This window comes from Pseudochaenichthys georgianus, unplaced genomic scaffold (genome assembly GCF_902827115.2).
Source record: "Pseudochaenichthys georgianus unplaced genomic scaffold, fPseGeo1.2 scaffold_588_arrow_ctg1, whole genome shotgun sequence".
NCBI lineage: Eukaryota > Metazoa > Chordata > Actinopteri > Perciformes > Channichthyidae > Pseudochaenichthys > Pseudochaenichthys georgianus.
In genome coordinates, this window is record NW_027263147.1 from 71,739 (window position 1) to 78,036 (window position 6,298).

General features: G+C 43.4%; 2 long non-coding RNA genes across 5 annotated transcripts; both read right to left on the reverse strand.

Moving 5' to 3' along the window:
* Window positions 1–699: 699 nt before the first annotated feature.
* On the reverse strand, window positions 700–2,549 carry LOC139433538 (uncharacterized). 4 transcript variants are annotated; one of them, XR_011642991.1, is made up of 4 exons: window positions 1,697–2,549; window positions 1,498–1,591; window positions 1,339–1,409; window positions 700–1,057 (listed from the first exon to the last, which is right to left on the reverse strand). It is a non-coding gene; the product is annotated as an uncharacterized lncRNA (long non-coding RNA). The 4 variants fall into 4 exon arrangements; XR_011642989.1 differs by having other exon boundaries at window positions 1,339–1,421; XR_011642990.1 differs by having other exon boundaries at window positions 700–1,409.
* A 1,490-nt stretch (window positions 2,550–4,039) lies between these two features.
* LOC139433539 (uncharacterized) lies at window positions 4,040–5,811 on the reverse strand. Its single transcript, XR_011642992.1, has 4 exons — window positions 5,667–5,811; window positions 5,213–5,272; window positions 4,664–5,069; window positions 4,040–4,564 (listed from the first exon to the last, which is right to left on the reverse strand). It is a non-coding gene; the product is annotated as an uncharacterized lncRNA (long non-coding RNA).
* Window positions 5,812–6,298: the final 487 nt, after the last annotated feature.

Here is a 6,298-nt window from a genome sequence, read left to right on the forward strand (position 1 = left end):
TACTGATTAACACATCCCATCAGCTCTTTTGTTGAGCGGTTATAATAAATATCTTTCCTTATGTCGTGTCCTTACCACGTGTTTTGTTATGGCCTAGAGCCAGGCCGTGACAATACACATTCATAAATGTTCCCTTGCAAATGAACACACCGCATGATGCCGTGCCTGCTGTTTGGGATGATCCAGGCTCTCGCTTGCCCATCTCCCAACAGCTGGGGGTTTCTTGGGACCAGCGATCTACACGGGGAACAGATTATGTTTTGGACATACAATCCTTTTTGAATAAGCGCTGTTTTGTGTTTTATGAACGTGTGCAACAGCGAACAATATGTTGTTCATTAAGGTTGAAATTAAAACCAAGTGAAAGGAAATCGTTGTCACATTGATAAGTGTTGCTCACCTCACCCTCCTGGGCGACATACAAAACAATTGATGGAGACCGTGTTAGACCTACTCATGTATTGCTGTACATGTCACCATTCTTTAGTGTATAACATGTTGAATTAAAATATGGCCTAAAGTAACGGTTGTATTTTATTTGAAGAAGCTGCTTTTGGGCAAGTTTCCCTTTTATGTAAAGCTCTTGTTTATTGAAGCACTGTTTCTGAGTGTTTCCCAAATCATCAACTGAAGAACTCCACTTTAGTGTTTTCAACAACTTCAACATTTATTTATTTTTATTTTTCACAAGCTCTGAAATTTAATTCACAAGTCGCTCATTCTGCTCATTGAGCGCTGCATCACGGGCCTCGTCCTTCTCTGCCTGCTTTTTCAGGAAGGCCAAACCGCTGCTTCTTCGCCTTGGCCTTTTAGTAGGTGGTTGGGAGCTGGTGGAGGGCACGGGCTCCTCCTCACTGCTGAGGGACACTTGGGAAGGCCCTTCTCCAGCAGAGGTGGAGGCCTCAGCAGCAGTCTGGCCATGGCTTGACAACTAGGCTGGGAGGCTGAATGGATGGCCTTCCCCCAATTGCCTCATGCATGGCCTCAAACCATGGCCAGGTAGCTGCTGAGGCGTCTCCCCGTCTGTTCCTGTCCCAGTTGGGGGATTCTTTAACTCCTATTGACAACACTGATAACAGCCTGTTAGTGAAAGGGCAGTGAGGGCTTTAGATAAGCCACTCCTTTGTTAGTATGTGAGAGCTTTGATAGTATTTAAATGCACAGCAAATGAAAAATTGTACTAATTCTAAATGTGTAATTGCTTACGCCTTAAATGTTAAAAAGTGTAAACAACTAAGCAAATTCACATTTTAATATAGGAGGCTGGGGTCGCCAATCTAAGCATAATATCTCCACACACTAACCCACCACAGCGCCCAGCCATGTGATTTGCTGTACCTTGTATTTTGTTTTCAAGTTGTCCCATTTCTTTGACGTCTGTGGACCAGTCACCTGGCCCTCCAGACCATCTATTTAACAACCTGCCATTAGGTACACATTATCTTAATTCACCTGCACATTTATTAAAACATATCAGACACATACAGGTGTACTTACTCCCAGCCTGATTTGGCAGCATGTCGTTTCCCACTGAACATGTGCTCCATCTTAACCCTTGCGCTAATTAGGGCAAGGGTTTCAGCATCTGTGACTGAAATACATACATCATATTAGGCTTGCATGGAACAACGCAGGAAACTAAGAATTACATAATGCAAACTGAGCATAAAGGTTTCAGTACGATGTTAAACTTTACCTGGATAATTTCACAACACTCCTGCTGACATTCCTGCTGTCAGCATGCCAATAGCACGTTCCCTCAAAACTTGCGACATCTGTGGCATTGTGCTGTGTGATAAAACTGAACATTTTCAGAGTGGCCTTTTATTGTGGCCAGCCTAAGAAACAGCTGTGCAACAATCATGCTGTCTAATCAGCATCTTGATATGCCACACCTGTGAGGTGGGATGGATTATCTCGGCAAAGGAGAAGTGCTCACTATCACACATTTGTTCAGATTTGTGAACAAAATTTGAGAGAAATGGTTATTTTGTGTTTATAGAAAATGTTTTAGATCTTTGAGTTCATCTCATGAAAAATGGGAGCAATAAAGTGGCGTTAACGCAAAGAAAATATGAATGCCACTAATTATTTTAACGCATGTGTATTTTTTTTCCTCGGCCGCCCCGTAGCTTCAGAGCGCATCGAGTTTAAAATACCATCTACAAGCTGATGCTGACAGCCCCGCTCCTGCCGCCCGCTTGCAGCAGACCACACTTCCACGCTCACCGGCAGGCACCGACTGGCCATCGGGAGGACCGGGAGGACGTGTGTGTGTGGCCCGAGCGAGCGAGAGAGAGACCTTACGTGCATTGTTGTTGTTAGCATCTGGTGCTAGCTAGCTGCGCTAACGGATATAAGGAGCTGTTTCAATGAAAACAGAGGAGCGCTCGATCCACACAACTGCGCCGAGCACTTGACTTGATGCAGGAAAGCAGACAGCGGGACATTGTAGGAGAAGTCAGCACACTCAGCTCGGATAGTGCAACATGATTGCAGCGTCCAGGCAGCTCCCGTTCGAGCATATGTCTTGAGTTGCACATAGCTGCAACGATCCATCACACACACACACACACACACACACACACACACACACACACACACACACACACACACACACACACACACACACACACACACACACACACACACACACACACACACACACACACACACACACACACACACACACACACACACACACACACACACACACCATTTGTATTGTATTATTGTATGAGAGGTTCCAGGTTGAATTGAGGAGAATATTTGTAATGTTCAGAGGTCGTTGTGTTTAATATTCATGAGAATATTTGTCATTGTTCAAATGATAATAAACATTTGCATACTCATATGTTGATAAGAGTATTAAAAACTTGAAAAATATTCCTCTAAGGTACATTTAGAACGGATCAAAAATGTGCGATTAACTATTTTAATACACTGACCAAAAATATAAACGCAACACTTTTGTTGCGTATGTAATGGACGACGAACACAGGCCACTCCATTCACAACATTACCCTACCCCTACCACCAGATACTGACTGGTTTGCACATTTGCGATTATTTTTTAGTATTTTCGATCTTTCCAATCCAGATCTCCCCGTCTGTGTGCGAGGGGGCGGGCAGTTTACACACACACGGCTGCTACATGCAGCAACACACACGGAGGAGATGGCGGAGAGAACGCGCTCCGAGGTGTGGTTAAACTTTACCCGTCTCGATGTGGAGAATGCTCGTTACCAAAAGTGCAATAAGAGTTTAGCATGTAAGGGCGGCAACACGAGCAATTTGTCTAAACATTTAGCAAAAGTGCTCCACATCCAGACGGAGGAATGCACCGGGTTCCACTGTCTTTCTAGCAGCTCTGTAGCCCCGTCCAGAGGAACGTTTCCACGTCTGTTTTTGGTTATTTTTATTTTTAAATTCAGTTCCTGACGGACGCCAAAAAAGCCCGGGATTATGGAATCAAACCAATAAATAAAAGCAAGGATAATTGTGTGTTATTGGTGAGTAAATAACAGTGTTATTTTGAAAAGAATAACAAATTGGAAGGAAAAAAATATTTAAAAATACAGGTTTCAGTATCCTGAGGCTCTGAGCCCCATTTATTTTCCTCACAGACGGCAACAAAGGTCCAAAATTATACGATTTAAAATAAAAGCAATAACTGTGGCTTGATATTGAGTAAGAACATGTTTTTATGAACCACACAGCTTCCGGTCTTCCACGACCCGACCCGAGAAAAAGACGTGCTGCAGGCACGAAACACATTTCCAGTAGAAATACATTGCTTTTAAAATCGTGCTGTGCAACACGAAAGAAAGGGGGAAATCGTGTTGGTGAACACGAATCAATAGATTAAACATCGTGTTGGTGAACACGAATCAATAGATTAAACATCGTGTTGGTGAACACGAATCAATAGATTAAACATCGTGTTGGTGAACACGAATCAATAGATTAAACATCGTGTTGGTGAACACGAATCAATAGATTAAACATCGTGTTGGTGAACACGAATCAATAGATTAAACATCGTGTTGGTGAACACGAATCAATAGATTAAACATCGTGTTGGTGAACACGAATCAATAGATTAAACATCGTGTTGGTGAACACGAAATGCCGTGAGACTGGGTTGGCCTTTACAGATTTAAATACAACGGTGACAACAATGTTGCTTAACACATCTCATGAAGTGCAGTAATCATGCACTAGTCTGTACTTCTCCCATAAACTTAATTAAGACATGTGGATTCTTTTAAAAAAGTAAATGAGGGCGACTGTTGGAAAGTATATAACAATTTGTATAAAAAGATTAAGATCAGGGATATTTACACACTCTTTTATGACAACTGACATCTGCAAGAAAAACAACGTACCAGTAGATTTGAGTCATAAACTTTGTTGACACTGTGGTTTTTTTGTTGCGTGGCCTTCCACTTCTTTTGTTGGATAGCTTCTCCTTGTAGGGTTGCTTGGCACCACATTGCCTGCATTTCCTGCTGGCTACTCCTATTTTGTGTTTGCAAGTCTGGCACACTGTTTGAGTAGGCATCTGTAACAGAAACACAGATAAGAGAATAAAACACTACACATGTTTACAGGATTCATGTATTTTATTATATCGAATAGCAGAGCATCCAATCGATCGTACCATTTACTGGTCTTCCGGCCGTTACCACTCTTGTTGTTTTGGTCTTTTATTTTTTTGTAGTCCTGCTTTAGTTTCTTTATTTTGTCCCGGCATGAGTTTACGCTGTGGAAGATTCCCATGTCGGCTAACTTCACCGAACAACGCTCGTACATTTAGCAGTTGGAGACTGCCTTCAGTCGAAGCTGCTGGGTCCCGTCCTCCGAGGAAATCGCCAGAAGCGCCGACAAACAATCTTTGAGTTCAGCAGAAGGAAGGGATGGTCGTGTCTCCCCCTGCTCGATGACCCAAGCCCAGTCACGCTGAGAGCAGCCATAGCCCGTGTGGAGTTCAGACCATGCATCAGGGCGTTGGTGTACTTGGCTGCTGTGGTCTTGTTGCACCGATCTCTAATAGCTTGTTGAATATCCTAAGAACATCAAATAAGTAACACACCGTGTCATATTATCAGGACATGATTTGAAATAGCACTATTGTGGTTCTAAGACAACAATTAAAATCATCCAAATCAACATAATTGATAGTATACTTATTAGACAATATGAAACTTACCAGACAGACAGCATTGGTGGAAATCAGACCATCCTCCAAAGGCAGATGTGTTGTGGAAGACTGCATATTAAAAACACACAATAATACTAATAAATGGACTGTACTTATATAGCGCTTTATCCAGTCTTTACGACCCCTCAAAGCGCTTTACATGCTACATGTCATTCACCCATTCACACAGAGCAGTGCACCACATACTCGTGGTTCACCCTGTCAAGAGCCTTGTTTAAGTCAATGCTCTCCACCACTCCCCCTTTCCCTTCTTTCATCAAATCAATCGTTTCCCTTATCTTCCTCCCCGGTGTGCTGTAAGCCTGCGTGCTCCCCACCACTACCCTCATTAACCTATTTGACAGCACCGTGCTAACATCTTATAATCGCTGTTGAGCATGCTCAACGGCCTATCATTTCTTAAATCCTCCCTTCTCCCCTTTTTGTACAGAATAGTTCTCACCCCTGTTGATACCCCGCCCGGCAGTTCGTCCCTCTCCTCGAAAAGATGAAACAGCTTTGTCAAGATCGGCACTAGCTCCCCCTGAACTCCAGATAGAATTCAGCTCTGAACCCATCCAGGCCTTTTATTCCTACCCATCCCCATGACGGCTGCCTCCACCTCCTCCTTCCTCATTTCCCCTCACATAACTCCCTTCCCTCTTCACTCAATTCCGCCCTCATACTCCCTATTGCCTCCTCCAAACTTTCCTTATCTCCTACTTCCTCCTCAAATAATTCCCTGTAAAACTCCTCCACTCTTCTCGCTCTCCCCACTATATCAGTTATAACCTCCCCCTCTTTCCCCTCCACCTGTTTTATGTCACTACTCCCCTGCTTCCTTTTTCCATCCCTAAGAAAGAACTAGTACATTTCTCCCCTTCAACCAAGTATGTAGCTCTACTCCTAACTATTGCCCCATTGCACCTCTCCCTTTCTCTCATCCCTAACTCTCCCTTTATTCTATTATACTCCCCTATATCCCTACCTACCTCCTCTCCCCTTTCTATCTCCTCCTCCAGTTCCTCCTCTAACCTCCTCTCTCTCTCTCTACCCTTTTTTCCTCTCTCGCGACAATACTTTATTCCTTTAAAA